General features: G+C 50.9%; 2 long non-coding RNA genes across 2 annotated transcripts; both read left to right on the top strand.

Annotated features, from left to right (window-relative positions):
- The first annotated feature begins 19 nt into the window (after window positions 1-19).
- On the top strand, window positions 20-4,696 carry LOC125754687 (uncharacterized). The gene is made up of 3 exons (XR_007409462.1): window positions 20-237; window positions 4,091-4,197; window positions 4,491-4,696. It is a non-coding gene; the product is annotated as an uncharacterized LOC125754687 (long non-coding RNA).
- On the top strand, window positions 1,615-2,182 carry LOC112668450 (uncharacterized). Its single transcript, XR_003141690.3, has 2 exons — window positions 1,615-1,831; window positions 1,933-2,182. It is a non-coding gene; the product is annotated as an uncharacterized LOC112668450 (long non-coding RNA).
- Window positions 4,697-18,955: the final 14,259 nt, after the last annotated feature.

The raw sequence follows: 18,955 nt of genomic DNA, 5'->3' as shown, positions 1-18,955 counted from the left end.
TGGTTTTGGGCGGGGCTAAGGGGCGGGGCTGGGGAGGAGAATGCGGGGCGGGCCTGTGGGAAGGAGCTGTGGGAGCGGGAGCCGTGAGACGGGGCTGGGGGAGTAGCTGGGGCGCACCTGCCAGAGGATTCAGCTCCGGGTGTGAGAAAGAGTTGGGGAGGAACTAGGGCAGTGAGCGGGAAGGAGCAGGACGGAGCCGGCGGCAATGTTGCGGAGGAGGTGCTCTGCCAAGAGCAGGTTGGGCCTTGGCGGTGTAGCCGGGGGAGGTGCACGGGGCTCTGGGGAACGCTGGGTAAGCGGAGCTTGGGGCAGAGCACAGGACTATCCGTGGGCCCCTGGGGATGAGGACCTGGGGAGTTGTAGGGCAGGGTGGGAGACCCTGGAAAGCCAAACTTGGAGTAGGGCGTGCCTGGTGGAAAGCTCGGAGGAAGAGCTGCGGCTGAGCGGGGCGGGGCTGGGAAGGGGCAGGGACGGATTGGCGGAAGGGTTGGAGAAGTAGCTCCCAGCGGGGTCTGGGGCTGGAGCACGGCTCGGGGGAGGAGCTGTGGAGGTGCAGGCGGGACTGAGGCGGAGCAGAGGCTGGGAGGAGCAGGAGGGTGCTGGGGAGGGGTAGGGCGAGTTGAGGGAAGGCTGGGGGGAGGAGCTGGGGCGGGGCTAGGGCGGAACATGGAGGGCCTGTTTGGGTACCTGGTGGAGGTGGGGCGAGCCGGAGGACAGCTGTGGGGAGGAGCTGGGGAGGAGCGGGGTGGGCCTGGTGGAATAGCTGGGAGGAGGAGCTGCAGAGGAACTGGCGCGGCTCCGGGTGGGGGTGGGCGGCTGGGTGAGATTCTTAGTGTAGCTGGGAGGCGGGGCTGGGGAGGAGCTGGGTGGGACTGTTGGGGCAGTTGGGAGGCGTGGCCGTGCGGGGCGGGCAGGAGTAGTTGGGGGGTAGTCAGGAGGCGTGGCCGGGGAGGGGCAGGCCGGAGTGGTGGGCGGAGGGACGGGTCGTGGCTGGGACGGGGTGGGTAGGAGTGGTGGACGGGGAGGCGGGGCTTGGCCGGGGTTGGTGGGGCCGGATTGGGGGGCGGGGCCGGGAGGGGCCTGCGGGGATAGTGGGCAGATGGGCGGGGCGTGGCCGGGGAAGGGCGGGCCGGAGTGGTGGGCGGTCGGGGGACGTGGTCCGGGGGCGGGCAGGAGTGATGGGCGGGGGGGCGGGGCTTGACCGGCTAGGACGGGCCGGATTGGTGGGCGGCCGGGGGGGCGTTGCCCGGGGGGGCGGGCAGGAGTGATGGGCGGGGGGGCGGGGTTTCGCTGGGGTTGGTAGGGCCGGATTGGTGGGCGGCCGGGGGGCGTGGCCGGGAGGGGCCTGCGGGGAGGAGGGGCGTGGCCGGGGACGGGGAGGCCGGAATGGCGGGCGGTCGGGGGGCGTGGTCCGGGGGGCGGGCAGGAGTGATGGGAGGGGGGAGCGGGGTTTAGCCGGGGTTGGTAGGGCCGGATTGGTGGGCAGCCGGGGGGTGCTGGTGCGGGGGTGTTGCCGGGGAGGGGCCTTCGGGAATGGTGGGCGGAGGGGCGGGGCGTGGCCGGGGAGGGCGGGCAGGAGCGGTGGGCGGTTCGTGGGCGCAGTCAGGGGTGGGCGGGGCGGGAGTGGGTCCCCGGGAGCGACGCGGAGGCTGGGACTGGGCGGCCTGGTGGCCGAGGCCAGGTAGTGTCTGACCCCCGTGCGACAGGCGTCCAGTCGGCGCCGCAGCGGTGTGAACAACGCGGCTGCCCCAGCGACCTCAGCGACCTCGGGTGACTCTCAGAATGGACCCCGAGAATACGGAGGCCGGGAGGGGCGGCGGGGACGTGTCGGGTGAGGCCTGCCCCTTGGGAGCTGATGGCAGGGGCGGGCGAGTCTCCTTCCAAGCCACCCTGGGACGGCCAGCGGGGTCTTTATCTGAACTTTTTTTGCAGGTGAGAAGAGAAATTCTCCTGTGTTTCCTGCTGCGCCTCTAACCTGACCTGTGCCAGATGAAGCCAACGGCCCTGTCGGTGCTGTTTCCTATCCTCTACCTCCCAGTCAGGGGCTCCACACACTCAGTGTTGTGTCGCTTTGCTCCTTGGGTTTCCTTACCCTCACCCTCCTTCCGCAGTTGCTTGGTGACCGAGTCCTGTGTCCCTGCCTCTCACATGCCTGATCAGAATAAATTCTCCTCTTGCTGTCCCCAGTGCTACTTCCTTGAGTTCAGACCTGTGGTCTGCACCTCCCCACCTGCCTGGACATTTCTGTCTTTCCTCCTCCAGTGAGTCCTCCACATGCCAGCAGTTTAGTTTGATTTCTTAGCCGCACATCTCTCCTCGGCAACCCTGTACTGAAAACACTGGTGAACCCTCTCTTATTTAGGCCCGGCACCTCGGGCCCCAGGAGAGCCTGCCAATGCCACTAGCTCTCTCCATCCTTATAGCCAAACACTCTGGGTCACTGTGCTGCAGATTCCCTGTGCCCTGAGTGCACATATTTTCCAAACTGCCTGCAGCCTGGAATATCCACCTCCTCTTCCCCTGGAAAACTCCTGTCCTCCTTCCAGGCATAACTTTAGCATCCCCTGTATTGCCCCACGCCCAAGCATGAAGCACTCTTCTCTGCCAGTTCTGGAAGCACTCTGTACTTTCTTTCCTACCTTCCTTCCCTGGACTCTCATCTCCCAGTGCTGTAAATGCTCTCCAAACGTCTGTAGCCCCCTCAGGGGCACCAAGTTCCTCACAGGCAAGGACTATGTCTTCCTCGGTTCTGTAACCCAGGTGCTCAGGACACGATAGTCGCTCAGAGAGGACTGCTTTGTCTTCCAGTGAGCTGCACAGTCTCTGCAGAACCTGGAGGAAACAGGAATGCTGGCCATGTCTTCGTAGAGTTTAGGCCTCAGGCCTACAGAGACCATTTTCTGCAGACCACAATTGTGTGTCCATAATACACCGTGTCTTCCTTTTAGAAAGTCCTTGCTATTTTACCATCGCTCTTTGTCGTGCCACTGTCTCCAAGACAGGGCCTCTTGCCTTTGTAGTTTCTCATCCTTCTCTCCGGCGACCTTGTTGCTAGGCCCCTGGCTGCAGCTGCCCCCTTATGACCTGGCTCCTGCTGTTTGTCTTAGTGCTCATCACTCTGGTTCTGCTATCCTCTTTGGCCCAGATGCTCTCCTGCCTACCTGATCCTCTGTGCTCAGTGTGATCCGTATGCACCTCCTCCCTTTCTCTCCTTCCCTGAGCCTGTCACCCATTCTTTCACCTGCCAGGAGGTGCAGACCACAAGGTGCAGAGTACCTTTGCCTCCCCACCCCCTGTGCTTCTTTAACCTTAAGGCCAGAGAGGCCTCTGGTTTGCTCCTGCCACATGTTTTGCAACATTTGGGACCAGCTTGACCCAAATCCCTGGTTTCCCTCATATATGTCTTGGCAGGTCTGGTTTCCTCCTCTCTGAAGTACTTTTTGCCCGTCTTTCTATTGAATGGCTTGTAGCTCTTGTACCGAGTTCTGAGAGCACCTTTTCTTCTTTTAATTTTTCTTAAGTAGGACCCACACCCATCATGAGGCTTAAACTCATGTCCCCAAGATCAAGAGTGGCAGCGGGAGCTCTTTTTGTTTTGTTTTTTTTTAATAAACTTATTTTTTATTGGTGTTCAATTTACCAACATTCAGAATAACACCCAGTGCTCATCCTGTCAAGTGCCCCCCCCCAGTGCCTGTCACCCATTCACCCCCACCCCCTGCCCTCCTCCCCTTCCACCACCCCTAGTTCGTTTCCCAGAGTTAGGAGTCTTTATGTTCTGTCTCCCTTTCTGATATTTCCCACACATTTCTTCTCCCTTCCCTTCTATTACCTTTCACTATTATTTATATTCCCCAAATGAATGAGAACATATAATGTTTGTTCTTCTCCGATTGACTTACTTCACTCAGCATAATACTCTCCAGTTCCATCCACGTTGAAGCAAATAGTATTTGTCGTTTCTAATGGCTGAGTAATATTCCATTGTATACATAAACCACATCTTCTTTATCCATTCATCTTTCGATGAACACCGAGGCTCCTTTTTGAAGTGTGGATCCTCATTCCACCTTGGTTCTTTGTGTTTCAGATTCCTCCTCTCTGGTTGGGGGCCTGGCAGTAGGCTGCCCATCTCTTCCTGGTTTTCCTGGGACTCTTCTGCTTATAGCATTGCAAGTTCTGTAGCCAATCAAGATGGTTAGTCACCCTGCCTCCTGGGATGGAGAGCACTTGTGGGGAAAGACTTGTGTAGTTTTTTTGCTCCCTTAGGGGTGCGGTGGATGTTCTAGTTCTTCATGGGAAGGGGTGGGCCACTGCCAGAGATTCACAAGTTTCAGAATCATCTTTGGAGTCTGTCTCTTCTGGGGCCTTCCCTTAGATGTCCCTTCCCCTAGATTGTGGCAGGGATGCAAGTTTTCTCAAGTGGGCTTCTGATATTGATATGACATACCTGCCTTTTTTTTTAATTTTTTTTTATTTATTTATGATAGGCACACAGTGAGAGAGAGAGAGGCAGAGACACAGGCAGAGGGAGAAGCAGGCTCCATGCACCGGGAGCCCGATGTGGGACTCGATCCCGGGTCTCCAGGATCGCGCCCTGGGCCAAAGGCAGGCGCCAAACCGCTGCGCCACCCAGGGATCCCCGACATACCTGCCTTAATTAAACGTTCAGCCATCTTCGAAGTTTCCTATCAAATCCTGAGTTTGACTTTTGCCCACTGTCTGAGGTGGGGGATACTTTGTAAGCTACCAAGAAAACTGTGGAGCAAACTCCCTTCATTTTCAGCTTTTTAATCACCCTTAGCTTCTCATGAGCTTGTGAGCCATCAATGCAGAGAGGTCACCTCCATCCATTCCCATTGTCCTTGGAGTTGACATCACACATTCCACATACTTGGATCTTCTCACCTGCCAGCCCAGTGAAAAGTTCTAGTGTGAAGGTTCTTGAAGCTGGACTCTATCCTTATGCTTGAGGCTATCTGCACACCACCTGTCCTCCAGAATGGGCCCTTGTCACCAGTGGGGCAGGGAAAGAGTAACCCCATATCTAGAACCCCATCTCATCACCTGCTTTTTGGGCCACTCTGGAACCCCTCAGGTTAAGTCCTTCAGGAAGCTGACCCTAAGAGAGAGTTATGAATGCCAAAGACTGGGGTCGAACACCCACTAAAGGAGCAGGGAGTGGGGGGGTTGGGCAGGGTGTTCCTTTGAACCAGATGCTGACCTGACTTCTACCAGCCTAGGGATGAAGGGCAAGGATCATCATTACAGGGTCCACATCCAGCCTGGCATGCATGGTCAGGCTCTCACAGCGGGGCCTGAGGCCCTGCAATCCATATTGACTGAATGGATGAGTCAGCTCCCAGAAGGAGTGGCTAAGGAATAGGTATATGCTGAATGGCACATGCAGGGCACCAGCCACCTTTGCTAGGGCAGAGCCACAGTACTCTACCCTGTGGCTGACACAGTGGGAGGTGATTTGGCCACTTGTATGTCAGATACCTGCTGAATCAGGAAGGGCATTTGCCATCCAGGTGTCTACTAGCACTGGTGTCCACATAGCCTGATGAATGAGGCCAGATCTGGGTACAAAGCTTCGTAAGGCAAAGCACGTTCAAGTCAGTGGCCACCCATCGGTGGTGAGCCAAAGAGGCTCTTTGATGGTGTGCACTCACCTCTGTGCTACTCCAGGCTGATTGGAAGCAACTTCCAGGCAGGCGTGCAAGCTGTGGGACCTGAAAGGAGGCAGAATGAGTTTGGGTAAATGTGAATAAGAAGGAACTACTGGTGTAGAGAAAGGAGCTGCAGAAAGCTTCACAGAGGAAGAGCTGGGTCTTGAAGGCACCTCAGGGCTTTTTGGGTGGAAAGTGGGGGAAGGGCTGCCAGAAAGGGCCAGATGCTTGCAGAGAACTGAAGGAAGGTTGCTGGCTGGAGCAGGCATGTTTGTGAAGGGCACATTAATTCGGGTCTGTGGTGGAATTTTTGGCCTAGGAGTTTGGCAGATGTTGATCCGCTGTGAAGTTGCATTCATTGCCCACAGAGGGAAGTTTGTGAGTGCACACACAAAGCTATCTAGAAGAGGCTGGCCAGGCTCCTGTCCTCTGCAGGGGAACCACGGCAGGAAGTACAATGTTTTTTCTATGGCCACAAACCTGGGACTGATCTGTGGCACTGCCACTTCTGCAGTGTCAGTCCAAGCAAATCACTTCACCTCTCTGAGCCTCAATTTCCTCCATCCAAAAGATGGGCATGATATAAAAATCTTAAGGAGTAATAATATTTTCCAGTTTACCTCCTGGGGGTGAGGATGACACGAGGTAGTTCCCATGAGAGCGATCTATAAACCATAAAGCATTCTTCTGCAAATTGTGGGTGAAGAGGCATCTCTTCCAGAGAAGGCTTTGCTACATAAGAGTGTGTGGGTGCTGGCCTGTGCCTTGACACCTGCTGATGGGAGATAGGCAGATGCCAAAAACTCTTTAGCTTGTAAAAGAGGAGGAAGAGTAGTAACACCCTTGGCCCCCAGTCCCAAAGCTCCTACAGGATGTGGCCTGGTTGGGGTCTCAGGTGCTATGCATGGATTTTGACCAAAGATGTATAGTGAGTGGCCCCTGGGGCCAATGGGGGGGGGCATTGTGAGCCTACTTGAACTGCCCAGGTTTGAGAAGTGGGGGCCCTATGGGTGCTGGGGAGGCATAAAATTCGGAGTCTCTTCCCAGATCTGTGTGGGAATCAGTGTCAGCCTGCTGCCTCAGGTCACCCAGGTCCAGGATCTGCTATCCACAATTCTGTCATTCATAAAGCTTTGGTAACCAAAAGTGTTTTCTTTTCATCTTAAAGATTTTATTTATGTATTCATGAGAAACAGAGAGAGAGGCAGAGACACAGGAAGAGGAAGAAGCAGGCTCCCTATGGGAAGCCTGAAGCGGGACTCGATCCCAGGACCCAGTATCACGTCCTGATCCAAAGGCAGATGCTTAACCACCGAACCTGGGTGTTTTCATAAGCTTGACCTAAACTCTTTTGGTGGTAAAACCGAAAATGGATGGCATGAAGTTATTTAGAGAATCCTGAATTTTCTTTATCTCTTTCTGGTTCCGTTCTTTATTTGGCTTGTTAGTAACACTCGGTGTTAACGGTCACATGTTTCCCTGCAGCACTGTCCACGTGTTTGCTAGACCCAGCAAGGGTGTCACCATCATATGGTCTGTCCCCATCACCTTTCTGATTTCTGAAACTCCTCTGGCCCTGAGATTTTGGGTAAGGCGGTGTGTACTTGTGCTGCTAATACCAGCCAGAGGCAACATTTGTTGAAGATTTACGGAGGGCCAGGGTTCCTAGATGTATGGCCCTCCTCCAGCCTTCAGCCAGCAGGGACGCCCTTCCTGAGGCAGGCAGGACTGGGTCCACTCAGATGGCCAGATGCCTCCCTTGCTGCCAACCTGCATCATAATGAGAAATCTTGTTGGGTACCAACCACATCTCCCCATACTGGCTGAACGTGGAGCTCAAAACAGGAGGGCCCCTGGGTGAGCATGTCTGTTCACTAGTCTTTTGTATCAACTACAGTGGGCCAAAGCCTTACTTCATGTGGTCCTGAGCCCCCATGCTGTCTCCCAGTGCACACAGACCCTGGGCCTGCTCACATGACTTCAGGGGTACCATGTGATTCGGAGTCTGACTGTGAGCTGAAGGTGATGACGCAGGCAGCTTGGTGGCCTCAGAGGCCCTGCTGCAGCTTTCATCATGTGCTCTTCACCAGCCCCAGTGGGAAAGTGTGGGCAGGGAGGGCACAGCCTGCCCTGGTCACCCTTGCACAGGCCCCTGCCCAAGCGGCCTGTCGGTTCTCTCCGAACAGAACAGTAAGATGCCAGAAAACAGCTTGCCGAGGCCAGTCTTTGATGCTCTCATTTTTGTCCAGCAAGTCTATTTTTTTTCCACGAGGGATGTGTTCTCCCCTCACCTTGAGGCATCCTCCATGGAGAGCTCATGTCTTGCAGCCAACCCAGGGGAATGTGAAGGAGGCAGGGTGGGGAGGCAAGGCTGGGCAGCCTGGAGGCCGACACAGGCAGCACAGGGCCTGGCACACGGGGGGCACCTACCACAGGGTCGTGTGTGAAGGTCACACGGGCACACGTGGCTGGTTTATTGTCTTCCTCTTCACCGAAGCAGTGCTGAGGCTAAGCGAGGGAGCAGGGCTGGAACCCTGTCATGGCCAGTCTTTGTCACCTAGAAGCTGGGTGACCTGAGCTTACCTCCATGTGCTCCTCCTCTAAACTGAGGACAGGAGGACCCACACCCAGCGCTGCTGGAACAGATACTTCTGGCAGTGGCATCCAGTTCTTATTGCATGCTTGGTGGCTAAGAATATTATCATTAGAATTAATCCGGAGTCTGAATTGCCAAGTGCATGTGTTCCCTGAGCAAAATTAGGGAGGTGTGCCAGCCGACATCTGGAAGCTGTGTCTTGCCTGCCCACCCTGCTTCTGTGCCTCAGTGACCCTCCGTGTAACCTGATTGCCTGTGAAGACATGCCGTGATCGCTCTCACAGCACCGGGGCTGAGCAGCCCAGACCAGGGTCCCCAGCCTGCAGCAGTGTGGCATCGTGGCTAAGAGGCCCGGGTTTGGGTTCCAGCTCTGGTGGCTGTGAGACCTTGGGCCAGTGATGCCACTTCTCCAAGTCTTGGTCCAAACCTCTGTGTGCTGGAGTTGATAGCAGGGCACGGGCCCCAGGGCAGCAGTGAGGACTCACTCGGGTGGAAAGGCTGGAATGGATTTGGTGCACAAAGATGTTACAGGAAAGAGAAGCAAGACAGTGGTGTTGGGATCTTCTGACTTGCCCCCACCCCACCCCCACACCAGCTGACAAAGGCACAAGAAGTACTGATGCCACCCCACCACCAGCCTGCTATCATATGCTCCAGGAACTTATTCTTTAAACAGCTTATTGTTGATATAGAAGACAAGTTACACAGGAAATGGAAAACCAGGATTCCCTTCATCTTAGTACCATGAAAGGGGCACCAGGAAAGTGCCACATGTGCTCCCTGGAGCCTGTCTGGTATCTGGGCAGGCATCGCTGGAATGAAGGCCAAAGATCCCCATGCTACAGACTGGCTTTATAAGTGGAGATGTTTTGCTGGCCCAGCTGGCATCTCTCTGAAGCCCACAAGCCATGGTGTGGGGCTCGGGTGAGCTGACAATCACTGTATGCCCCAGTGAAGCTGGAGCTGGGTAAGCTGGGTAGGCTGGGAGCTGGGACTCCATGGGCTAGAGCCCAGCCAGGCAAGCATAGCCTGCTACACGCAGCTCCTGTGTATTAAGTGCCTGCTGGAGGCTGGGAACGGGGCCCCTAGGTGGTCTCTTTGTGGGATTCACCTCGCCTGGTGAGGCCCAGAGAAGTCTGACAACAGGCTAAGTCCCCACTGTGGAGCTAGGATTGAAATCAGCTCTGATGGCAGAGCCCGTGCTCTTTCAACTGCCCCATTATGTGGCCACTCAGTGCCCTGTCACCCAGGGCTAGGACTGGGAGTCACAAGGCTTTGCTCCTGCCCACTATCCAAAGGCAGCACTCGGGGCCCCAGGATTCAATGGAGAGAAATCGCAACATTGAGGGCTTTTGAGGACTTTAAATGTGAACAAGATATCCCCAGAGCAAGAACACCCTTCGGAATGCCTGCCACCTGTGACTATTTTTATTGGTCCCATAGAGACCCTTAGAGACGTTTTCCATATTGACAGACTTTTTTAATGACGTTACAGAAAAGTCACATCACACCAGTTCCACAAAGGGGAACGCACGCTGCTTCCCAAATGCCAAGCTCATTCAAGGAAAACATAGATGACTATGTGTGGTATATAGAGACCTCATGCCTTGCTAAAGATAGAACTGAAATTCTTGGTGAGACATGTCATCCCTTTCAGTAGCTAACCATGTCATAGCAAATGAGGGCTGATGTTCCTCATCGAGCCAGCAAGGTTGGTGACCACTCTATTTTGGTGTCAACTATTAACGTCACGCGGGCATCTGTTGGACAATGCACATGGTGATTTGGTGCACCTCCAAGGAGTTCTTCTGTGCTTCTGTTTTTATCCCTCAGTGGTGTCATATTTCAGGCTGTCTTTAGCTGTCCCTTTTATCAATGCATGGTTCCACACCTGAGGTGTGCTTCATAGGACACCAGGAGAAGGGCCCTCCCGGAGGAACATCACCACAGCCCTGAAGTGTTTCCCAGTCTGACTCATCCTCTGCCTTTTACTTCAGAAGTGCAGGAGGCAGTGGGGGTCATGTTGGCAATTCAGCTGTGTGCTCCCCTTTGCAAGAAGCATCTGCTTGTCAGAGCTGAGCGTGCAGGCTGGCTATGCCTGGTGACATCCTGGGCCATGCCTGCAGACCCAGGGACCAGAGCGCCTCCCGTGGCGCAGAAAGCCTTCCACGATGAAAGCCCTGTTTTATTCCCAAAGAGCTGTCATTGTTTCCCTTCCCTGAGGTTCTGTGTAAAGCCAGATCTGGGGGGGATAAGCAGAAATTCTCCCTAAATCCAAGCGGAATGGTAAGCCAGGAGGGGAGGGAGTGGCCACATGTAAACTCCTCATCCAGATGAACGCAACGCAAATGGAGAAAGAGCCAGTCATACCTCATTCAGTGACAGAGCAATGCTTACAAATCCGTGAGTAGGCATTTCTGTGCTACTCAGTTTGTTTTAAGCTTATACTTTATAAAAACAAACAAACAAAATACATTTTTGAGGAAATGAATCACCCGGGAAGCTGCTCTAGCAAACACCGGCGCTCGCGCGACCCCTGGTGGAGGCCTTCTAGAAACGCTCTGCTTCCTAGCCCCCAACAGCTGGAGGGCCGCTGGCTCCAAGCCCTGCCCGTGCACCCAACCTGGGCTAAGCTGGCAGAGTCCATGAAGAGAAAGATGGAAAATCTGGGCTTGAAGAAGGGAGATGAGAGAGGGAAGAGAGGTGGGGAGGGAAGGGAAAGATTGCTTACCGGATAATGTAAGATGTCCAGAAGCAAATGGGACTGTGACGAAGTCCTTCCCTAGGAGAGAATCATCTTGCTTATAAAGTCCTTGGCTCCATGTGTGACCCAGGGTAGGAGCAGCAACTGTGAAGGCTGCGGGGTTATCCAGCCCCTCCTCTGCCCCTCATGCTCCATGGGGCCTCTGCTTTAACAGAATCAGATGCTGGTTGTGATCTGATTCACTCTCACAACCATGTGCCCCCAGCTTGGAGCCAGACTGTGATTGCTGCATCACAGACCCTAGGGGCAGCCCAGCCCCAGCCCTGTCTGTCTGGCCCTCCTCAGGCAGTTGACTGTGAGTAAATCAGAAGGGAGATTATCCTGGGTGGGTCTGACCTAATCATCAGATGAGCCTTTCAAAAGAGGGCCAGGCCTTCCGTGAAGTTAGAGCACTCCCTGACTGGCTTTGGAGAAGTAGACCACCATATTGTGAGAGCACTGATGAGAGGGTCATCTGGCAAGGAACCGTGGGTAGTCTTGGGGACCTGAGAGTGGCCCTGGACTGATGGCCAGCTCACAAATGGGACCTCTGTCCTACATCCGCAAGGAACTGAATTCTGCCAACAACATGAGGTTGAAAGGGAAGCCAGTGCCTCAGATGAGAATACAGTGCCAGCCAGCATGTTGATCACAGCCTTGGTGAAACTGAGCTGGGCAAACGGCCCAGCCCAGTGGCACCCAGACTTCTAACCAATGGAAACCATGAGGTAATGAATTAGCGCTATTTACAGTCCCTAAGATTGTGGTGATTTGTCACACGGCACTCCTGGATCCCTTTCTCTCACTCATTGAGGACTCCAGCACCTGGCTCACAGGCTTGCTTGGCACCCTGAGCCCTGTTATTATCCTGGGTGACTTCAGCATCGGCCTGGGCAGCCTGTGCCACTCACAGCCCCTTGCTTTCTTCCACATCTCTGACAACCTCTCTTCCTCTCCACCTCAGCCTCCCATATTCAAGGCCATATCCTAGACCTTTTCATTGTCAGAATCTGCTCCACCTCACATGTCTTAAACTTCAGGATCCCACTCTGACCCAGACCAGTTCTTACACCCTCAGTCTTCACAGTCGTCACCCAAACTGCTCTCTCCCTGGCTCTCTCCACTTGTCACTCTCGTCCTGCTGCTGCTACTTCCTGCTCAACAAAACACGTGCACAAGGGGCGCGTGTTGTGCCAGCTGGGCCACGTCATTTTCTGTCTGAAGAAGCCCACCTTCTTCTGCACAGCCCATCGATCTCAGTATGTTTGAAATGTCTGTAAGTTGTATTAGTTTTGGGGGGCTGCTGTGACTAAGTGCCACAAACTAGATGGCTTAGAACAACAGAAATTGATTGCCTTACAGTGCTGGAGGCTAGAGACTGATGTTAGGTGTTGGCTGAGCCATGCTTCCTCTGACACCGGTAGGGGAAGGATCGCTCCTTGCGTCCTCCAGCTTCTGGTGGTTTCCTGGCAAGGTTTTCCAGTCCTTGGCCTGGAGATATGCCACTCTCATCCTCCACATTCATGGGAACATCTGCCTTCTGTGTGTGCTTGCGTTTGTCCAAAAATCCCCTTCTCATGGGGACTTCAGTCAGATTACGCCCCACCTTAATGGCCTCATTTCAACTTGATTATCTTGTCAAGATCCTATTTCCAAATAAGATCAGATGCTGAGGTTTTTTTGGGTTAGGACAGCAACACATATTTTGGGGGGGGGGATGTGGGGGGGGGTACACAATTCAACCCAAAACAGAAGTCAAAGAGAACAAAAAGCATATAATACAAAGCAAAGAGCCTGTGCCATAGCCCTCAGCAGTCCTATTCTCATTTTGAATAATTCTAGTTTCACTTCTGGTAGTTTGCTTCTGTCTGGGTAAACACTGTGCTTCTATCTATATCAACTTCTTATGTTAACTTTAGACATTCTCAGCTGACTTCTTGTGGTGATAGAGGAAGTTATGGTTCACTCATCATTGCCTCTTTCATGTATATTTTAAACTTTTGACTGCAGGAATCGATCAAACATAGAGGCACATAGAATAGTATCCTAAAGCTCAGTGCTCATCACTAAAATGTATCAGTTACAGACTCGTGACCATTTCATCTCTGCCTACCATTCTCCTTTATCTTAATCTATCAATATATCACTATTTCCAGGTTTCTTTTTATCTTGAGATAATATCCCCATACCTCTATGTCTTCTCCCATCAACTGGAGACAATAACTACCGGTTTTCTACTTTGCAATGCTGTTATTCACGTGCCAGGGCTTCCCTCCACCTCTATCCTTTCCTTCCTCCTTCCAACTCTCTGACAATTGTTGCAGGTCAGGTCCTCAGGGACCCAGGCTCTAAGCTGGAGATCAACGTGCAGGAGTTTCTTAGGGAGTTATCTCCATATCAACACCTGTTGAAGGGAAGGGAAGAGATTGGATGGATGGAGAAGGCGGGCTGTGATGCAGTCTCAAAGCATGCTCTGGCCCATCGCCTGGGGAGCCCTGAAGCTGGGATGGCCTTGCAAAGATGTGGATGTAGGCTTCCTGAGGACTGGTGTGATTTAGTCAAGGTAGCTGTCTTTATCCAACGCCATTTCTGGGGAGGGCCGACAGCAGCTGACAGCCCTCAAGCCAGCTAGGGAAATAAGAATTTCAGTCTTCAGGGAGTTCTGAGCAGTGCATCGCAGCACCACCACAGATGTGTTTGTACTTTTTTCATTGCTCTTTAACTGTAATTCAGTCTTCTGGGCTTTGTTTCACTTCTTTTTTTAAGATTTTTATTTGTTTATTCATGAGAGACAGAGAGAGAGAGAGAGAGAGAGAGAGAGGCAGAGACATAGGCAGAGGGAGAAGCAGGCTCCGTGCAGGGAGCCCGGCTTGGGAGTCGATCCCGGGTCTCCAGGATCACGCCCTCCTGGGCGAAGGCAGCGCTAAACCGCTGAGCCACCTGGGCTGACCAAGTCTTCTGGGCTTTGTAACGGGTTGATTCTCAAAGCTGAAAAGTACACAGCTGTGCAGTATTGTGACTATGGTCATATTATTCATTACACTGCAGTGTAGGGTTAGGATTCCATTCCCATCTCTTTTTTCAGTTGAGGTACAGTTGACATGCAATGTTATATTAGCTTCAGGTGTACAACATAGGGATTGGACGACTCTATATGTTACTCAGTGCTCATAAGAAGTGTAGTCCCCATCTGTCACCATGCATGGTTATTACAATATTATTGACTGTATTCCCTATAGTGTACTTTTCATGTCTGTGACTTATTTATTTTATAACCAGAGGTTTGTACCTCTTCATACCCTTCACCTATTTCGCCTATCCTCCCACCCCTCCCCTCTAGTAGCCATCAGTTTGTTCTCGGTATTATGAGTCTGCTTCTGTTTTTATTTTATTTGTTCACTGGTTTTGTTTCAGATCCCATTTCTATAGTTATTCATGACCCCCTTGCCTTTCAAATGACAATGTTCAAATGGAGTCTCCTCTTTTAAACCTTTTATTTTCTGTCCCAAATCTTACCACATTCTCATAACACACGAGAATGTGTTATGTTAAACCGTGACTCTCTTTTATAGTTTTTGTTTTTCCTGGGATTTCTGGCTGAATTTTTATTTGGAGATGGGAGAAAGAACAAATGCCTTCTTATAGCCACAGCCTTATCTTATCTTTCAGCTTTTCTTTTGTTTCTGTGTAAGTGCTGCAATCCTTCCCATTCTTCTTCTGGAAGGCCACTGACTTCTGTTCCAGTTTGAACTGGTTGGTTAATATTTGGACACAGGCTTTTAGAGACTTTTGTTGTTTCGTTTTGCTTTAGGCACTGTATGCTTTCAGCATATGCTTTCCTTCCAATGCCTCAGTTATATTATCTATTGGATGAAATTCCCTTATTTCCTGTGGCTCTTCCTTCCAGAGTCTCTAACCTTCTATTTCAATCTGGACCAGTTACCCTCTAGGTCTCCTGACAGTTGTCATGCTGGAGAATTTCCTAAACAAATGTGTATAATTAGTAACTTAATTTACCTATATTTAATGTAATATATATGTTTATATGTATAAATGTATAGTTAATGTAATTTAGTGTAATACATATATTACATTATATATATACATATATATCCTAGTTTTTTATAATAAATTTATTTTTTATTGGTGTTCAATTTGCCAACATACAGAACAACACCCAGTGCTCATCCTGTCAAGTGCCCCGCTCAGTGCCCGTCACCCACTCACCCCTACCCCCTGCCCTCCTCCCCTTCCACCACGCCTAGTTCGTTTCCCAGAGTTAGGAGTCTTCATGTCCTGTCTCCCCTTCTGACACCTCCCACACATTTCTTCTCCCTTCCCTTATATTCCCCTTCGCTATTATTTATAGTCCCCAAATGAATGAGAACATATAATGTTTGTCCTTCTCCGATTGACTTATTTCCCTCAGCATAATACCCTCCAGTTCCATCCACGTTGAAGCAAATGGTGGGTATCTGTCGTTTCTAATGGCTGAGGAATATTCCATTGTATACATAAACCACATCTTCTTTATCCATTCATCTTTTGATGGACACCGAGGCTCCAAGTTTTATATACGTATATATTAGCTATGGTGATGGTAGTAATGATGGCATTTAGTTGCTGGAGTGCATCCTCAAGAAGCCTTGTAAGAAAGGATCAAGTAGGGGGTAAGTTTTTGAATTTTTACATATCTGGAAAAGTCTCCATTCTCTTCCCTGTTTGACAGTTTGGCTATGTATAAATCCACATGCTGAGATTTTGCATGATTTTTGAACCTCTAAAAGCTTTTAGAATCTTTTCTTATCCTTAGTGTTCTGAACTTTCACAAAACTGTGCATAACCTTGGGTATGTGTTCATTCATTGTGCTAGGAGCTCAAATCATTACAGTCCAAATTCAGTTTTTTTCTTAAGCTCTGAGGCTGTTTTTCTAATATGTCTTTTGGTGGCCATGAGGGCTCATGTGTTTTGAGTATATGCATTCTAGTTTTTCTCCACAACCTCACCAGCACTTGTTATTATAAAAGTTTTTGATAATAGTCATCTTAGTGGGTGTGAAAAGCTACTTCTTCATGGTTTTGATTTACATTTCCCTGATAACTGATGACTTTGAGCATCTTTTTCCATTCTTTCTTGCTGTCAGGTTCTACTGTTTTTGTTCCTTCAGGATTATTTTAAAGGGGGGAAGAGTTATGGTGAACAGAGGGATATGCCACCATTTTGGTGAAGGCCTTATTGCCCCAGTTGCTGAGAGTGCCCTTCCTTCAGAGCTGTCCACCCCTTCAGGGCTTGCCTCAGCCGCAGAGAGCCACCTTGACCAAGCTTGGACCCTCCTAGGGTATAGCTGCATTCAGTGACTTATCAAGGTGACGTATAAATATCTGGCCACATTGGCCTCATTTGAGATGACTCTAAAGGGCTATTCTAGTTCAAGACTGCCCCATGAGGTTAGGCAGGGCCTGTATCACAGCTCAACTGCTGCTTCTTCCCACTCTTGCTCCCTTCTCATCCTTTCTACAGCCATTTCTCCCAAAGGCACTTGCTGATAAACATCCTGCCCTCCTAACTCTGAGTCAGCTTTCTTTCTTTCTTTTCTAAGATTTTATTTATTTGTTCATGAGAGAGAGAGAGAGAGAGAGAGGAGGAGACATAGTCAGAGGGAGAAACAGGCTCCCCACAGGGAATCTGATGCAGGACTCGATCCCAGGACCTGGGGATCACGCCCTGAGTCAAAGGCAGATGCTCAACCACTGAGCCACCCAAGCGCCCTCAGAGTCAGTTTTCTGATGAACACAACCCATAAAAGACAATAAATGCATCTGTCTGGTTCACTACTTTGAACTGGAGGTGGAAGCAATAATTATTTATTTAATATTCCAGAAACATATTTAATACTTGCTTGTGCATGTAGAAAGATTGGGGCTGTTTTCTTTGGATGCCACTATTAAGTCTCATGTAGGCACTGAGCTAAAAGTGGTGCCAATCTGGAGACATGGGAGGCCTGATTTTATGATGCTTTCAACTAAATATTTTCATTTTTAGTGAAACCAGGCTATTCCCTTAAAAGCTTCTTGGTGAGCTGAAGCTACTGTGTGAATGGCCTTGATATTTAGGAGGCTGTTTCACACTTTGGTCTGTTGGGGTATGCAAGTACTTGGGAAAAAATATCTGCTTTGTGTTTCTTACATTGGACTCTGTGGCCAACAGAGTAAATCTTCAGCTTTTGCCTTCATGTCTCCTGCATCATATCTCCCTCTACTTCTGCATTTCCTCCTCCAAACGACTCTAGTTGCCCTGATAGCTCAATCTCAGCTCTGTTCTGTGGCCTCCTGGACTTTGTTGGAACATTGAAGATGTCCCCTCTTCCCTCATCTTTTCTTTGATTATGACCATAGCTAGATTAAAGACTGAGAGGCCATCCTTTCTGCCCAGAATTATTTGGCCATCACATCACAGGACAGTATTTCACATCTGTGACTACATTATGATGTACATATGAGTTCATCTTGCTAGCACACACAAAGACTTCTCCTGCTGGTCTTGGAAAAGCCATATGGTAATGGCCCCTGGAGACAGCCACATGGCAGGGAACTTTGGAGAGCCTTTAGGACCTGAGAGTGGCCTCCAGCCAACAGCCAGTAGGAAGCTGAGAACTTGGTCTCTAGAACCACAAAGAAATGGATTTTAGCCAAGAACCACATAAGCTTGACAGAGGACTCTGAACTCCAGAAGGGAATGCAACCAGGCTCCCCGCAGGGAGCCTGCTTCTCCCTCTGCCCCTCTCTCTGTGCCTCTCATGAATAAATCAATCAATAAATAAAATCTTAAAAAAAATGATCCCAGAAGATGCAGATGAGACTCCATCTCAAATGCATCCTATGCCCCATATCTGATCCCTCCTATCTGCCACTAGAGACCCAGCTGTGCAACAGAACAGGCTTTCCAGCTGCTCCTTCTGGATGTTCTCCAGCACCTCAGCAGTACGTCAGAGGGTGCTAGAATCAACATTGGACTGAACAAACTTGTCTTTATATCCAACTGCTTCCTCGGGAGAAACTTTACTTTTTGACAAATCAGAAGTCCACGTCTATGACGGTGATCTGGCTACACTGTTCTCCTCCCCATGGACTGTGGGGCCTAGGGGTGGGGTGGAGAGCCTGCAAGGACCAGTCTACCTCCTATTCCTCATATACCTCCCCACCCCCGCCCATGGGCCTAGATGGGGTAGCTCAGGAAATGTTTGCCAACTAGAAGGGAGTCCACAAAAGAACTGCAGATATTTTTGGAGGTAGGAACTGTATATGACTTCCCTCATTCCCTTCTTTGGTTAACCCTGGGGATTACTGAATATTTTTTTATTAAGAGCTTTTGTTTTTTTAGATTTTATTTATTTATTCATGAGAGACACACAGAGAGAGAGGCAGAGACACAGGCAGAGGGAGAAGCAGGCTCCCTATGGGGAGCCTGATGCGGGACTGGATCCTAGGACCCCAGGACCCCAGGATCATGACCTGAGCTGAAGGCAGATGCTCAACCACTGAGCCATCCAGGTGCCCCTATTAAATGCTTTTTGATAAAGTCAAGTATGATGGAATTATGTGCTTAGTTCACAAGCTCACAGGAGATATTTGTTGCCATGAGAAAGTATTACAGATGCCAAGGAAAGAGGAAATAAAGGTAAGAGAGCTTTTCTAAATGTGCACTGGAGTCTTTGTTGACATCAGGCTCAGTTTCCTGAAACATTAAGGTCATACTTTTGAGAGGGAAAGGCTAAGACCCTGAGCAGCCACCAATACAAGGGAAGTGTCAGGACAAGGAGGGACAGTTGAGGTGCCCACTGAGGCCTGACAGCTTGGGTCCTTGGCTGGGACTGGCCCACCTGAGGGACTCAGCATGCTCCGGTCTGGGGAGTGCAGGCAGAGGCTGCAGCATGGCTTCCCAGG

Source organism: Canis lupus, chromosome X, assembly GCF_003254725.2.
Source record: "Canis lupus dingo isolate Sandy chromosome X, ASM325472v2, whole genome shotgun sequence".
Taxonomy (NCBI): domain Eukaryota; kingdom Metazoa; phylum Chordata; class Mammalia; order Carnivora; family Canidae; genus Canis; species Canis lupus.
This window is presented reverse-complemented; position numbering and strand designations above follow the sequence as displayed.